Below are 18,235 nucleotides of genomic sequence, written 5' to 3' on the forward strand. Positions count from 1 at the left end.
CGTTTCTCATATAAATGGAGGGATCTATGTATTTTCAAAGAGCATGACCCTACCTAGGCCCCCTTCCTTACCTTCCACTCTCTGAAGCTCTGGTCAAAGGATTTCCTAAGGGATTTCAACACTTTGAAGATTCAGATTGGGTCTAGGGTTTTGTCCAAACTTCTGGCTTGCAATTTCTGAGTGCCTAGGTCACTCCTGCCTGTCGGAAAAGAATGTGTGTCCATTCTCGTCCTGTCCCCAAGTGCTCCCTCTCAGTGACTTTCTTCCCCTGCTCTTTTGACTTTCTGACCAGGAAATGGATTTCATTAGCTGCAGCTCCTGAAGGAGCAGAGGCAGTACCTGGGATGACCCCAAGAGTCGTTCAAATATTCCGTCCAAAGGCAAGCAGATGCTGGATGGGAAATGACAAAGAGTAGGAAAAATCAAGGGAGAGAGGAGACGAAATCGGCCCAGTTGGGCCAGGCCAGCCCCCTGGAAGGGAGCCAGCGTTGGTAAAGCAGCAGCTCGGGGAGTCAGAGTCAGTCTGGAATGTGCTTCACTGTAGCCCAGCCTCCATGTCATTAGAGGCCTGGCGTTTGATGATTCAGCTGCTTCCTGGCTGCCAGGAGAGATCTGGCCAACTGTTTGAAAAACACTGTCTGCCCCAGACCACACTTGTTTTTATGCTCTGCCTGTTGTCAGGGGCCTCTTCTGAAATGGAACACCTCAGGAAATCAGACCCAAACTCTGAGGAGTTTCTGCTGCTTCTTGTGCCCCCTTTTCAAAGGCAATTATGCCCAAATGGGGATTGTCTGCAGCCAAGGGCTTTCCTAAGTGATGTGGAAAGCAGACAGTGTGTTATCAGGAAATGATCTCTCATTAGATCTCCCTTAGATCAAATGAAAACCATGGTGTGCTAGTGGACTCCTCGGACATTAAAAGCGCAGCCAGAGACCTGCCATCACTCAACTCCCCACCTTTGAGTATGTTCAAGGATGAGAGCCTGTCAAGGAGACAGGCGTTTGGGGAAGGATTTGAACAGGAGGCTCAGCTGTAGGCTAGACTCTTGAACTCTACTGTTGGCTTCCGAGAAGTTAAATTACAGGCCCAACCGTCTAGTGAGAAAGTGGAAGCTCCAAGTGGACTAGGCTGGCTCCTGCACAAATGAACATATTACCTTCAATACGACTTAGGGGTTACGAGGATGGTCTTTGGGGTCAGACTGCCTGAACGTGTAGGCCAGTGCCACTTCCCAGTTCTGTGAATGTAGGAAATTTTGTTCTCCACACCCCTCTTTTCTTATCTAGATAGAATAGTGCTGTCTTCACAGGCTGGCGAGACATGCAGGAAACGTGAGTGGATATAAGGAGTGTTTCAAATAGGGCCCTAACCTATGATCAGCCCTCAGTAATAGTGTTCAGTAATGATGTTAAGGCCCGGAAGGTATGCCAGCCAAGACCTCTCATGTGCCATGATGGAGAACATGACTTTTTCAGTAAAGACCGTCTGTGGTTTGAATCCTGGTTCTACCACTTACCAGCTCTTTGGACTTGGTAAGTTATCTAACCTTTGTAAGCCTCAGTTTCCCCATCTGTAAAAATAAGGATAATAACTGCAGCTACTTCATAGGGTTGTTGTGAGGATTAATAAGCTGCCAAAAGCTTAGGACAGTGGCTGGCCCATAGCAAGGGCCCAAAAAATGAGAAACAATCATACAATATGCCTAAAACTCTGTGACTCTAGAAACCACGTATCTGGTAGTTGTTTTTCCTAGTCTTGGCTCTATTTAAATACTGGATAATATTTTAAAGATCCAGTCTCTGCTACGAGGTCCTTATATTCAAGAAGCAGATTAAAAACCTATTATCTTTCTCCATTAAAAAAAAATAGTGATGAGGTCTTCATTGGCTCCTCGCTCAGGAGGAAGCGGAGCTACCCAAGCAAGTAGGAAATAGAAAAGGGAACTAATTCCTCCCTCCTCAATCCTTAAATGCTTTATTGGTCTCAATAGTCACTTGAGTCAGTCAGCTGAAAAGGGAACCAGCTGGAAGCAGACCAGGGTAAATTGACAATTACCAAACTCCTGCATTTTATGAAAGTGTCTGGTTATTCGTCAGACTTTTGGCCCACTCCATATCTCTCAATCTATCCTTTATTCCTCTTGAATGGTGAAAACCGGAGCAGGAAGGATAACAAGGAGGAGAAACAAATCCCTGGCCCTCAAAACCTCACCTGTGGCCTGCCATGGAAGGTGGGCTTGCCTTCCCAGGGAAAATAGTGGGATCTTGTTGAGGAAAGAAGCCAGCCCAAACAGCATGGAATTCTGTGCTTATCTCAGGCTCCGGAATGTTCCTCAGCTGGGAAACATCAGGCTTTAGAAGACGAAAACCCAATGCCTCCCTTCTCTTGCACTTGCTGTGTGGACATGCAAAAGGTCCTGCAATCTCCCCTGCTTTTCAAGCAATAGCCTGAGCTTCAGGAGGACAGCATTGCTTTAGCTCCATCTTGGGGCATAAAAAGAAACTAGATCCAAATCGACAGATTCTCAAAGAATGATTTAATGTGTCACTGGAGAACTTGCCTACACAGTATTGTATGTAGCCTGACTTTTTTTTTTTAATTTTTATTTATTTTTATGATAGTCACACAGAGAGAGAGAGAGAGAGGCAGAGACACAGGCAGAGGGAGAAGCAGGCTCCATGCACCGGGAGCCCAATGTGGGATTTGATCCTGGGTCTCCAGGATCGCGCCCTGGGCCAAAGGCAGGTGCCAAACCGCTGCGCCACCCAGGGATCCCGTAGCCTGACTTTTTGCCTGAATCTATAGAATTGCACACATAAGTCCTGGCACAGAACACCCTCGCTTGTGGCTGTGGTTCTACAAAATCCAAAGTAATACTCTTTCTCTTCCTTGATTTCTAGTGTGGTTTCAAAGCAGCTTCAAGACAGTTCCTGAAGCCTGATAACTTTGCCCTCCTCAGACCTTTCTCAACTTTCTGCTGCCACCCCCTTCATCCTTAGCATCTTTACTAGGTCTAAGAAGACAGAGACACAGGTAACCCCTTTTGGAAGGCTTGCCTTTTTCCCACAGGCACAGTCATTAAGAATCAGGGTTTTTTTTAATTCTCTTCTTTTAAAAGATTTTATTTATTGGAGAGAAAGTGCAGGCACAAGCAGGGGGAGGGGCAAAGAGAGAGAGGGACAAGCAGACTCACCACTGAGTGGTGAGCCCAAGGAGGGGGGGTTCCATCCTAGGGCCCCTGAGCTCATGACCTGAGCCAAAGGCAGGTGCTAAGCTACTGAGCCACGCAGGCGCCATGCTAATTTCTTTTCTAAAGCATTTTCACCTCAACCACATATTATTCATCACTTCTCATCACTCCTTTAGTTATTTTGTTTATTTGTTTATTCATGAGAGACAGGGAGAGAGAGGCAGAGACACAGGCAGAGGGAGAAGCAGGCTCCTCTCATGAATAAATAAATAAAATCCTTAAAAAAAAAAAAATATATATATATGTATATATATATATATATATAAACAAGGGTGCCTGGCTGGCTCAGTCAGAGGAATGTGCGACTTGATCTTGGGGTCATGGGTTCAAGCCCCATGTTGGGTGTAGAGACTACTAAAAGAAATAAACTTTATTTTTTTAAAGATTTTATTTATTTATTCATGAGAGACACGGGGTGGGGGGCAGCAGAGACACAGACAGAGGGAGAAGCAGGCGCCCTGCAGGGAGCCTGATGAGGGACTCCAGCCCAGGACCCCAGGATCACAACCTGAGCCTAAGGCAGACGCTCAACCACTGAGCCACTCAGGTCCTCTGCCCGTTTATATCTTTTTAAGCCAGGCCTAGGTCTGAAGTGGGCTCTTTTCTAGGAGACGTAAATCTTTTCACATGATAGAGGAAACTTTTCCTCAAGGATGAGTCGAGTGAACTCACTGGCACTCTATGATAGCTTCTCAAGATGTCTACCTTACTCTTGCAACGTTCCTGAGAATAGTTAATATGGCCACTTCGATGATGGTACAGAAATGTGAATTTCAAATCCTCAGAGTATAAAATTTATTACACTGAAAGGTCAAGACTTTAAAATGTGATCAGGGCAGCCCGGGTGGCTCAGCGGTTTAGTGCTGCCTTTGCCCCAGGGTGTGATCCTGGAGACCCAGGATCGAGTCCTGTGTCGGGCTCCCTGCGTGGAGCCTGCTTCTGCCTCTGCCTGTGTCTCTGCCTCTCTCTGTCTCTTATGAATAAGTAAATAAAATCTTTAAAAATATAAAAAATAAAACGTGATCAAATAAGGAGTCCAAATAAAATTCTTAAGTGAGGAAGACAAAAATAGTTTATATAATTCACATGAGGGAGAAGCTAACTTCTGCTTAAGTAGCCAAGTGATAGAAAGAGGACTAAAAGTAGAAGTAGGAAGAGAAAGAGACATAAATATGATTCATTACATATCCGTTATGTTCCACATCATTTAATTTAATATTCACACGAAAGCTAATATTTGGCCACATGGCAATTATGCATCAGTATGATCGAGCCAATCATTTTTAGCAGGTGTTGTATTGGTTGGTCAGTGCTCACACTCTACCGGTTGTTAAATACTTGGAATATCATTTAAAACTACACAAAGCCTACAAAATAGGTATTGTTCCTACAAAGTAGTTCTGTCTGTCTACTCTTCAAAGAAAGTCTGAGAAACTAAGTGAACCTGTAACAAGCAGGGGAGCTATCTGCAAATGATCTCCTTTACCCTTTCTTATTGCCCCTTACAAGGCATTATCCCAATTTTACAGATGAGGAAGCTGAGGCTCAGAGAGGTTAAGTGAATTGCCCCCAGGCCACAGAGGCGGAAGAGCAAGAGCTCTGGGCGCCTCGATGGCTAAGCGGCTGTCTGCCTTCAGCTCAGGTTGTGTTGGGGTCCTGATTTTGAGTCCTGCAGAGCAGGGAGCCTGCTTCTCCCTCTGCCTTTTTCTGCCTCTCTCTGTGTCTCTCATGAATAAATCAATACAATAATAATAATTTTTAAGAAGCAAGAGCTCCAATCCAAGCCTGGATCTATCTGACTTGGATTTGGAGGTCCGTTTATTTCATTATGCCACACTGCCTTCCAATGTCTCAGTCCTATGTTGCTGCTGGGCCAGCTCTATGTCCATAGGTAAAATGTTCTGGGTTCCTAGGTCTGTGATCTCGAAGTTTCCTTCTAGTCATAGCCATCTAGGTTAAGGTCTTTGTTTAAGGATATAACAAGGCATTTGTGTATATTCTAGGCATCCTCCTACAGAGATTGCTTTCCTTAGATGATCGGTTGCCTCATTTGCCTTGATAAGTTCTCTCTTGAAAAAAGAGGAGGGACAGCTGAGTACTGATAATGAAGGCCTGTGGGAATTGAGCATATTGAACTTCCCAGGGTAATAAAGAACTTTCTGACTTCAGTGGCTACGGTGCCCAACATTGCTTCTGAGGGACTTTTCATTGTTTTGTATTAGAACCAAACTTTGAGAAGTGTCATAGTATAATGCAGTGGGGACTGGATAAGCAATCAATGTCAGAAGACCTGGGTTCATCATAGTTCTTCCATTCTCTAGCTGCAGATGCTGAAGTAAGGAGTTCCTCTTCTCTTTTTTCCTTTTATTTCTTTTTTTTAAAGTAAGTTTGACACCTGATATGGGGCTCCAACTCATGACCCCCAGAATGAGAGCCCCACCTTCCATTGACTGAGCCAGCCGGGTGCCCCAAGAATTCTTCTTCTTTTGGTCTCTCCTTCCCTAATCCTCATAGGGTTATTCTGGGTAGCAAATGAGATAATGATGTCAAAGTGATCCTTAAGCTATTTTCTAGAAATACATTATTCCTTTCAATATTTCACTGGTTATTGCATTCTTTTAAAACCAGTGAACTGTAGCATGAAAATAGATATCTACTTCAGTGGGTAGAAAAATACTTTATAGGGGTGCCTGGGTGGCTCAGTCAGTGGAGAGTCTGACTCTTGATTTTGGCTCAGGTCATGATCTCAGGGTCCCAGGAACAGGCCCTATGTTGGACTCCATGCTGAGTGTGGAGCCAGCTTGGGATTCTCTCTCTCCTTCTTCCTCTCACACGCACTCTCTCCTTCTCTTTCTCAAAAAAGAAAGGAAGAAGAGAGAAAGAAAGAAAGAAAGAAAGAAAGAAAGAAAGAAAGAAAGAGAGAGAGAGAGAGAGAGAGAAAGAAAGAAAGAAAGAAAGAAAGAAAGAAAGAAAGAAAGAAAGAAAGAAAGACTTTATAAATAAAGCCCTAATTTCAGTAGAAACCTTATTAGAAAGAGCAGTAAGTGAAAGATGGAAGCAGGATTTAGCTGCTTTTGGTTGAGGCAAAGTGCAAATTCTGTTTCTCTTAACCCTCATAAAGTCCTGTGAGGCCCCTGCTCAGTTCCCACAGAAACTCAGTTTGAAACCATGAAAATTGGGACGCCTGGGTGGCTCAGTGGTTGAGCATCTACCTTTGGCTCAGGGCATGATCCCAGGGTCCCAGCATCAATTCCCGTAGCAGGATCCCCACAGGGAGCCTGCTTCTCCCTCTGCCTGTGTCTCTCATGAATGAATAAATGAAATCTTAAAAAAAAAAAAAAGAAAGAAAGAAACTGTGAAAATTATATAATCCACAGCCTCATGTTCAGATGGGCCTAAGATCCAGAGAAGGAAAGGAATATTCGTAGTGCCATCCAACACAGGGGACGGATAGCTGAAACCAAAAAGCACACAACACGTGCACAACATGGGAATATATTTTCCCTATGTACTACAGATAGGTAAGGATATTGTATTCAATGTAAAGTATCAGAATTAGGGTAAATACACTAAGTAAGTTGTTTTGATTCAGCAATTTTGATGTGGAAACCTTTTGGCCATAAGAACAAAGAAACAATCTTTCAAGCTTATATAAAACATTGTCAAACAGCCTGCCCAATAAATGTCTTTTTTTCACTGTACGTCCCCTTTCCCAAGCCTTATCTCATCCCCAACCCTACTTGTATCAAATGGCTGGTCAAAATGGAAATAGAAAGTGTTAGGTTCTCATATTTTAGAGTCAGTTTCATATTTTATTAATTTTCTTTTGAACTTTATCAAAGTAAGGTCCAAGTAATATAGGCACGCAGTAACAAATCAAGGCATGCTGACAAATTTGTGATGGAAAGCAAATCTCTCTTCCCATTCCCACTCCTTAGAAGCAATGTGTTTTCAGTTTCTATTTGTATTTCCTTAATGGAGCCTAGGCCAGTGTCAAACTACCATGGATCACTATGTTCATTATGTACTGGAATATGAGGGTGACAAAGCAATGGTCACCAGCTATATTTACCATAGTGTTCTTTCTATTTCTATCTCTTTTTGGTCCCTCAAGATTGAGATCCTTGAGGCTAAAGCCATGGTCCTCTATAAGACCCCCAAAAGAGCCCCGTCTTAATCTTTGAGAAGTAACAGTAGAACTAGGCCCCAGACTATCTCATTCTCTGGTTCTGAGGACTTAGCACATAGCAGGTACTCAATAGTACTTCATGGTAGCTACTTCAACATTTGTTGAAGATTGAACTCGTTAATTAGTTAACCAGCAAAGGTCTTTTTTAAAGATTTTATTTATTTATTCATGAGAGACACACAGAGAAAGGCAGAGACACAGACAGAGGGAGAAGCAGTCTTCTTGCAGGGAGCCCGATGCGGGACTCAATCACGGGACCCCAGGATCACGCCCTGAGCCAAAGGCAGGTGCCCAACCGCTGAGCCACCCAGGCGTCCCAACCAGCAAAGGTCTTAAGGAGCCAGTACAGTATTATTTCAGTTAATTATGTGCCTCAACTCCATGACTACAGCCCTATTGGCAATCACTGGGAGTGCCCAAGCCAGCCCTACTCATATATTATTATTCCTATGGACCTAAGCAAACACCCTGTAAGGAAAGACATAGAAACCTACACATGAAGGAAAGTCCTGACACTGACCTTGGCTCAATCCAGGAATCAATCAACAAGTAATAGCTGCTATAACACTCCTTTATTGAATATTGATACTCCATAAATATTATTTTTAATACTTATCTGAGTCCTGTACACAACTCTGTGAGATATTATCCCCATCACTGAGGAGGAAACTAGACTCAGAGGGAGAGTATATTCTGACTAAGGTTATACAGTTAGTTTAAAACAATGGAGTGGGAGGGGGTTCAAGTCTAGACAGTCTGACTCAGGAGCCTGTATTCTACATATTATAGTGCTTTTCACACAGCAGATGCTAAATTTATGTTAATTCTCTTCTGGTCTTGCTGGAAATGGGAAATATTTGGACAGCCGTAAGTCAGAGAGGTAAAAGAAAGGAACTCAAAACACTTAAACACCAAATCTGATCATATTGAGGGGCCAAATCAGCATGATTCCCCACCTCCCAGAGCGCTTAGCATCCCCACTCTACCCTTGAAGGTCATCCAGTTTGATCTTCAAGTCAATGTACTGGAGCTGGCTGCCTTCCTGGGGTAGGACTTCGTCCAGAACTACACCCACACAAGCCATGTGTCCACTCCCTCCTGTATGTTATTAAAGACCATGTTAATGATCCAAACAGAATGGGAAAATTATGTTTGGGGAGAAGACTGTATGCTTGAATACACTTGGCTAGGGCAGAACTTGCCAATCTGTAGTTTTCTAAGGCTCCTCCAGTAAAAGAGTGACTTCCACTTCGCATCCTCTTTTTCTTTTAAAAAAGATTTTATTTATTTATTCATGAGAGACAGAGAGAGAGAAGCAGAGACACAGGCAGAGGGAGAAGCAGGCTCCCTGTAGGGAACCTGATACGGAACTCGACTCTGGGACCCCAGGATCAGAACCTGAGCAAAAGGCTTAACCACTGAGCCAGTCAGGCATCCCCTGCTTCCCATCCTCTTAAGACAGGGTCTGTAATAAAGTTGTCACTTTTTCAGAGAGGACGTTGCTCCCCCCTACTCCTACCATGTCCTGCTTGTGTCCACCATAGGGCTTATCACAATTTAAAATTTAACCTAATTTTTAAAGACTGTATTTATTTATTTATCTATTTAGAGAGGAAAGCAGAGGGAGAGAGTGGGAGAGAATCTAAAGCAGACTCCATGCTGAACATGATGCCCGATATGGGGCTCGACCTCACGACCCTGAGATCATGACCTGAGCCCAAATCAGGAGTTGAGCGCTTAACCAACTGAGCCACCCGGGCACCCCTCACAATTTAATTTTAGAGTTGTTTATTACCTAATTTCCCTAATCTGCTCTGTAAGCTTTAAGAGGGTTGAGACTTTCTCCTGTTTCCCGTGGAATCCCCACACATAGTGACAGTGAGGATAGAATTCATAGCCAGGAAAGGGACACAGACAAATACACACATCACCATAATAAACTGGTGCCGAAGCCTTCAGAAAAAGTCTATTTAGAGTAGGGGCCTAACTAAAGGAACAGAAAAGGCTTCCCTGATGAGGCTGCACTTGAGCTGAATATCGAAAGATGATACAGAAACGAAGATGGATAAACACTACCCCAAAGAGAAAGCAACATAGACAGTAGCTTGGAAGCACAAAAGAGCATGCCACATTCTAGAAACTGTACCTATGCTCTTTCCACAGTGCTATTTTATCACAGGGAGCCCCTGAGGGATTTTAAGCAGGGAAGTAATAAAATCTGCTTGGCCCACTGAAAAGCTCTTCCTAGGCATGATGTAGAGGGTAGATTGGAAGGGGCCAGAGCTGAGACAGAGAGACCGGCTAAGGGACTACAGTTAACATAAGGCCACTGCTTCTCAGGTTTTGATGTGCATACGAGGCACCTAAAGATCTTGATAACACTCAGGTTCTGTTTCAGTAGGTCTGGAGCAGAGCCTGAGATTCTGCATGTCTCACATGCTACTGCTTGGACACAGACTATGTTTGGAGTAGCAAGGGCCTAGGCTAAGGATGATGACAGCCTGAACTAGAGAAGTAAAAGTGGAGCAAAGGGGTAGCGAAGAAAACAGATAGAATCTACAGAAGTTCTTTTTTAAAAAAGATTATTTATTGACCAGAGAGGGTGCGCACAAGCAGGGGGAGCAGCAGGCAGAGGGACAGGAAGAAGCAGGCTCCCCACCAAACAGGGAGCCTGATGTGGGGCTCAATCCCAGAACCCTGGGATCAGGACCTCAGCTGATGGCAGGTGTTTAACTGACTGAGCCACACGGGCCCCCCAGAAATTCTTTATTAATAGAGTGTACCAATCCTACTTTCCAATTGATTCTTAGGGAGGGTTAAGGTAGCTCAAAGATTACATACCTACTTAGCAACTGGAGCTATGACCAGAACCCAAACCTGCCAATTTCTTGTCCCACTTATTTGGCCACCCGAAGGAAGTGACACAATATAACTAGAAAGCATTAGCGTTACAACTAAAATCAAACAATTCCAAGTAAAAATTTTTTAAAAATTTAGTTCACATTTGCTTCATCTTAAATTTACCCACCTTAACTATTTCTTCAACTATTTGCACGTGCCACAGTTTCTCTAGCATTAGGTGGAATCACATATGCCAAAAAAGGATGTATTTAACTATACCAGGTTAAAATACAACAGCATTTTATGGTGTGTAGTTAAGAATATTACAATATTGAGAAGTTTTGCTACAGAGTCACTGGGCAGTTTGATCCTGAGTTTGATTGAGGGAAGACTTCACAAGGAAGAGGGAGTGGGATTTGACCTGGACCTCACAGGGTAGGAAGAATCTAGAGTGGATGAAAGGAATGAGAGAGTCATTTGCATAGGGAAGACAGTGGGGAGAAGATCCAGAAGCAGGAAAATACATAATGTGAATTTCATGTATGAATTACGTGGTAAGTCTCTGCTCATTCTTCCAAAAGAAGAATCAGTTATCACACACACACAAAAAAAAGAAAACCACAAGTGGCCTTTTCTGTACCAGTTGGTTAGGAGAGAAGGATTCCTGTTGCAGATAGGATGCTGCCACTTGGGGAAGTGAGGAATGGAGGTAGAATTGGAGGATATGACATAGAGTGACATCAAAGAGATGAATGTCCTATCCATACATCCATCGAATGGGCATGTGTTTATGCCTATCCCACTGCTGGGGAAAGAAGGCTTTCTAGCTATTCTATTCAGACCCTGACCTCTGCACCCTCTCCATGCCCGTGCATTCACAAATGCATGGGCTCTATGTTTAGCCATTTGAGGAACTGCCAGACTGCTTTATGAAGCATCCGCACCATTTAACAATCCCACCAGCAAAGTATGAGGGCTCCCATTTCTCCACATTCTCATCAACACTTGTCTTTTTTTCTTTTTTTTTTTTTGAACGTAGGCTTCATAACCCTGAGATCAATATCTGAGCTGAGGAGCACCTGGGTGGCTCAGTGGTTGAACGTATGCCTTCAGCTCAGGTCCTGATGTCAGGGTCCTGGGATCAAATCCCGCATCACGCTCCCCGCAAGGAGCCTGCTTCTCCCTCTGCCTATGTCTCTGCCTCTCTCTTTGTGTCTCTCATGAATAAATAAATAAAATCTTAAAAAAAAAAAAGATCTGAGCTGAGACCAAGAGTGGAAGGCTTCACCGACTGAGCCACCCAGGCGCCCCCTGTGTCTTTTTGACTATACCCATCCTAGTGGGTGTGAAGTGGTATCTCATTGTGGTTTGGGTTTGCATTTCCCAGCTGGCTAATGATGTGGCACATCTTTTCATGTGCTTATTTCCAGCTGGCTCTCAAAAGCTGATTATAGGCATTTTTTTTCCAACCTTGGTAACACAGAGTTACCATACAACCCAGCAATTTTACTCCCAGGTTCATACCCAAGAGCATTGAAAACATGTTTACACACACACACACACACACACACACACACACACAATTATACGGGAATGTTTGTGGTAGTATTATTCATAATAACCAAAAAGTGGAAAGCACTCAAATATCCATCAACTGATGAATGAATAAACAAAATGTGCTATGTGGTGTATTATTCAGCCATAAAAAGGATTGAAGTGCTGATATATGCTACAAGATGGATTAATTTGAAAGCATTATGCTACATGGGTGAAGGCAGACACAAAGGTCACATGATTCCATTTATATGAAATATCCAGAATAGATAAATCCATAGAAACAGAAAGCAGATTGGTGGTTGCCAGAGGCTGGGGGCAGGGGGGCAGTGAATGGGGAGTAACTAGTTAGTGGATATGGGGTTTTATTTTGGAGTGATGAAAATCTTTTGGCACTAGATTATGTCACTGAATTGTTCACTTTACAATGGTTCCTTCTAGGGGCACTTGGGTGGTTCAGTCGGTTAAATGTTGGGCTCTTGTTTTGGTTCAGGTCATGATCCCAGGTTGGTGAGATGGAGCCCCGAGTAGGGCTCTGCCCTGGAGTGTGGAGCCTGCTTCAGTTACTCTCTCCTTCTGCCACTCCCCCACACTCCCCACTCGCACATGCACACACATACTCTCTCTCTCTCTCTACAGAAAAAAATTAAAATAAAATAAAGTGGTTCATTTTCTATCAATCTCCCCTCAAGGAAGAAAGCAAAGAGTCATTTAGAGCTGACTCTAGCACACACTTGCCTGAAAACTGCGTTCCTCCAAAGTCAGGAAGATCCCACTGCCCGTGCCTTCTGACATCCTCATGCCGCCACCGAGGCAATAACTAGCAGCTATGTGGAAAGGGATGAACCCTGCAGGGTAAATCCTGAAGTTTTATAGTATTTCAAATGTATTATTCTATCACTTCTCTGTCTACCTTTCTACTCACCTTTGTTATTATCTTGCTTCTCACAATAATTTTCTATATAGGGAAATTGAAAACCAGGAATAACCTAACCAAGATTGTGCACAGCTACAAAGTGCCAGAGATGGGATTTAAACTTTGGTCTACCCCAGCCTCTGCTCTGATACTCAAACAGAAGCTGAAGGTAGCTATGGGAGTGGTATATAGCCATGTTCCTTGGGTACCCCCACAGCCCATGGGGAGACCACAACGATGAGTATGTCTGCTTGCCAAAGACTTCAGTCCCATTCCAGAACGGGTGGCCTTAGGCCTTATGAGGAACTGTGGGGCTGTAGGGCTGCTTAGCTGTAAGGAATGATATGGCCGGGTGGCACAGTTGATTGAGCTTAAGACTCTTGGTTTTGGGGATCCCTGGGTGGCGCAGCGGTTTGGCGCCTGCCTTTGGCCCAGGGCGCGATCCTGGAGACCCGGGATCGAAACCCACGTCGGGCTTCCGGTGCATGGAGCCTGCTTCTCTCTCTGCCTGTGTCTCTGCCCGCCCCCCGCCTCTCTCTCTCTGACTATCATGAATAAATAAATAAAATCTTAAAAAAAAAAAAAAAGACTCTTGGTTTTGGCTTAGGTCGTGATCGCAGTGTTGTGGGATCGGCATCAGGCTCTGAATTCAGCACCCAGTCTGCTTGGTATTCACTCTCTCTCTCTCTGTTTCCCTGCCCTTCCTGCTTGTGCTCTCTCTCCCTCTCTCTCTAAAATAAATGTAAAAAAAAAAAAAGTGGGATGGCTGGGTGGCTCAGTGATTGAGCATCTGCCTTTGGCTCATGTCGTGATCCTGGGGTCCTGGAATCAAGTCCCACATTGGGCTCTCCACAGAGAGCCTGCTACTCCCTCTGCCTATGTCTCTGCCTCTTTTTCTGTGTCCCTCATTAATAAATAATAAGATCTTTAAAAAAAAGAAATGATAAGTTCAGGACCATGGGGTTTCTTCTGATTGGAGGCTTCCTTTGGCATCTTTTCAGAAAATTCAAAGAGGAATTTAAGTATTTCAGGTTTTGTAGGGAGCTGAGGTATGTATTGCTTCCAGGGACCTAACAGACCATCTTTTTTTTTTTTTTTTTTTTTTCCTAACAGACCATCTTTTCTAAAGACTTCACGATGAAGAAACTGAAGCTTTTTTTTTTTTTCTAACAGACCATCTTTTCTAAAGACTTCACGATGAAGAAACTGAAGCTTCTAGAAGAGAAGTGACTTGTCCAAGATCACACAGCTGGTTCAGTGAAGAACCAAGACTAGATAAGGAAGTAACTGGAAGAAGTTTGTCTTCATCCTCAACCTTTCTACTTCCCACTCTTCCTTTTTTTATATTCCTTGCTCAGTTCTCCAACCTGGAAGTGCTTTAATAGAAGAATATCTAGTATATTTACCCAAACTTAAGTATAATAAGGTATATTCTTTCAAAAAAGTTTTATTATAGGGGTACCTGGGTGGCTCAGTCAGTTAAGCATCTGACTCCTAATTTCAACTCAGGTCATGATCTCAGGGTGGTAAGATTGAGCCCCACATCAGGTTCCACGCTCAGTGCAGAGTCGGCTTGAGATCCTCTCCCTCTACCCTTGCCTCTCCAGCCCCTGCTCACACATGCTCTCTCAATAAATAAATAAAAATAAAATCTTTTTAAAAGCCCTTTTCGGGCAGCCTGGGTGGCTCAGTGGTTTAGCGCCTCCTTCAGCCCAGGGTGTGATCCTGGAGATCCAGGATCGAGTCCCACGTCAGGCTCCTGCATGGAGCCTACTTTTCCCTCGGCCTCTCTCTCTCTCTGTGTCTCTCATGAATAAATAAATAAAACCTTTAAAATATATATAAAATTTAAAAATAATAATAAATCAATTAATTAAAAAGCCCTCTTCATTATAGAATATTCATGTATCTTACTTATTTACAAATTGCATACAATTATATCTCCCTTAGTTGCTTATTTATTGCTAGAATATGTAAAAGCAAGTCCTAGATGGCAAGATATTTGTTCTTAAAGAAAAGCAGTATGATATAGCAAAGCACAAACATAAAGCTACACTGGACTGCAGGTAGAGGACCTAGGTCTTACTTTTAGCTCTGCCACTAACTGGCTCTAAGATCATGGGAAGGTTGTATAAGACCTTAGTCTCAGACTTCTTTCCCTAAGAAAGAAAAAAAAAGAACAGATTGGGCAGCCCTGGTGGCTCATCGGTTTAGCGCTGCTTCAGCCCAGGGCCTGATCCTGGAGACCCGGGATCAAGTACCACGTCAGGCTCCCTGTGTGGAACCTGCTTCTCCTCCCTCTGCCTGTCTCTCACTCTCTCTCTCTCTGTGTCTCTCATGAATAAATAAAAATCTTAAAAAAAAAAACAGATTTCTTGACTTTACAACATTAAAATTCTGTGACTATTTGAATACCTCTTGACATAATCAATTTTAAAAGAAGACAAGTGTTTAATGTCTCAGTCATCTGGCAAAGAAAAGTGATTTGGGGGATCAATAGAGCCATAGGGATGGGGGAGTGAGTGATGGTTCAGAGGTCTTTGAGTTACTATTTGAAGGCAGCTGCCACAGAAGGCTGATCTTGACTACCACACCTGCCAAGTGTGGCTCTGGGAAATCCCATCTCTGGCACTCTGTAGCTGTGCACAATCTTGGAAATGCATCTGCCTCCTTGTCAGAACCAGCCCAGGGCTCAGGAGGGGGTCCTGCCTACCAGGAATTCAGGGCGTTGGAGGGGGCCACAGAGTCTCCCAGCTCATGGCGACTTGGCTGTGTCTTAACAGCAGCTTATATATTTCATCAAAGCAGCAGCTTCCTGAATTGTCTATGTGCACATTTTCTGAAATTATTTTAATGAGGCTATTGCAAACAAAATGAAAGAGGGAACTTTGATTATTGTTCCATTCATGCATTGGCAAGGACGTAACTCTCACTCACGTTAGTTTAGCCAGATATTTTGGGGGCAGTCCTCCCGGAGAGTTTGAGGAAATGAGCCTTTAAAGAATTTAACGGTTCATACCTGCACATTTTGTGTCATTAACTTAAATCTGCTGGGTGTGACCATGTATTTCCGATCATTAAAAAGGCAGGTTGATCTGGGTCGGGGCTCTACTTCTGCAGATAGTGCCACCAGGGGAACTGAGTTCAGGGCATGTGGGGTCTGTACTGCCCCTAACAACTGCATGTGCTTAGTTATTTCAAAATAGAATGTCTCATCAGAAAATAAACAAAAAGCCTGAAGATCATCCATTTGAATTAAACTGGGAAACTGCTGTAAGGCTGTTTTTAGCTTCAAACAAATGTCCATTTTCTAAAGTAACCAAACACTCCACAACTTGTTTAGCCATCAAGTATCTTTCTTCTCCCCTCTTCCCCTCTCCCTCCTCCCTTCTTCCTTTTTGTTTTCATTGAATGAGGGTTTGCAGGTTAGCGGGAGGCGCTATTTTAGAAGTTGGATGCTGCCATCTGCTGGCTGAAGGGCAGTACTCAGCCGGAGAAGGAAATCTTTCTCCAGACCCACAGCGGAAAAACCCCACACAACTAAAGGCCTCAGACGCACAATCCCCAAAGCAACCTAACATACTTTTATGTCTTTATTATTTTACTCACAAATGTGTTTATTTTTGTCTGCTAGAAGTAGAATGTGATTATCCCAGAGAATGTGTAAAGTCTGGAAACATAGGTGTGGGAAAACACCAACTTTCTATAGTTCCCAAATTCTAACACATGCTGGTGTCTTTTCCCCAATCCTTGTTAAATGCATTTTTTTTTTTTTTTGCAATACTCTGACTCTCAGGCAACAGATATGGATTAGCACCTTCTATATGCTAGGCACTATTAGGCACTAGGGAATCAAACAGTGAAGAAAAAAATAAAAAAACATCCCTGCCCTCAGAGTACTTAGATTCAAGGACATGACCAACAATCAACAAATGAAGATGGCATCAGATGTTATACAATAAATGATGGAAAGAGAAAACATGATAAGGGGGAGTGATTGCAGTGCTATTTTAGGTAGGATAGGGTGGTCTGGAAGGTCCCTCAGAGGTAGTAGGAGAAATGATAGTTGTCTTTTTTTTTTTTTTTTTAATCAATCCCTTGTGTCGAGGGCTGACTTTAGATAGATGGCAGCCAGGGAGCTGCTCTGCTACAGACAAAACCCCAACCCAGAAGCAGGTGGTCTATGAATGGTTTAGCACCAGGTTAACCAGGAAATCTGGATGATCAAAGAGGAGGAGCCCTGCAAATGTCTGGAGGAAGAGTCTTCTAGTGGGGAGGGGGAGTGTCCTAGGCTGATGGAAAGGCAGGTGCAAATGCTCTGAGGCAGGAGCATCCTACCACATTAGAGGCATATCAAGGAAGCTAATGTGGCTGGACAGGTATGTGGGAGAAGAAAATTAGAAGGAAAGGAGAAGAAAGCAAAGCCAGGGATCAAATCACAAAGGGGCCAAATCCTGCACAGACAACTTTGTACTATTTTCCCTCATGTAAACTTACTTAACATAGTAGAGCTGCAGCTGACTGCAGGACAGGCAGGATCCAAAGTCAGCAAAGGAGCAAAAGAATATTTCAGAAAGAGGCATGACTGAAGCATAGGCATGCATGCTAAAAGTATGGGCTCTGGAACTTGAGAGATTTGGGTTCAAATGCCAGCTCTGCCGTGTCTAGTTATTCCCTGACCACCCCCACCCCAACCAATAAATAGACTGTGATCCATCTGTATATCCTAGGCCTTATCTCTAGGAAACCTAGGATCAGGGGGTGGCTGCACTGAGAGAGTAATGCAGATGCAGACAACCAGAGAGTCCTCCAACATCCACTCATCCACTGGATAGAGTATTAGAATGGAGATGAAGAGGAGGGGAGAGAGTGCAGGTGCCTGACATGTGGAAAAACTAATAAGCAGAAAGGTTGAAACAGAAGTCAGGGAGACGGAGTAGGCCATAGGATTTCTACGTGTCCTTGGGTACAACTTTGCACTGCCGCCGAGTAGCAGTATACTGTACAATCTCACACTGTAGCATGTGTCACACAGATTGCTGGGGCCCACACGTGGAGTGTCAGATTCAGTAGGTCTGGGGTGAGGCTGGAGAGTTTGTAACGCCCCAAATGATACTGGTGACACTGGTTTGAGGACCTCCTCTAAAAATTAGTGATACGACTGGTGCCAAATGAGGCAAACATGGGATATTCCATCAACCTGTTTCCTGGTTGGTGTACTGACAAATAGCTAGAGTGTTCATCTCTTGGCATTGACCAAACTGGTTGTTTATGTTCTTGTATTTCTAACTCTATTCAAGGTAGAGAGGGGGAGAAGTATGAGTTATATGACTACTGTTTAATATAGAAAAGAGACCAGCTGGAGCTGGGAAAATATTATTAGGTTCACTGACTTACGCTGTTTCTCTTTACCCAATATTATCCATTGGCAAGTAACACATTGAAAACAGTAGCTCTATCCCACATTTTCTGTTGATGAGGGTAT

This window comes from Canis lupus, chromosome X (genome assembly GCF_048164855.1).
Source record: "Canis lupus baileyi chromosome X, mCanLup2.hap1, whole genome shotgun sequence".
Classification (NCBI taxonomy): domain Eukaryota; kingdom Metazoa; phylum Chordata; class Mammalia; order Carnivora; family Canidae; genus Canis; species Canis lupus.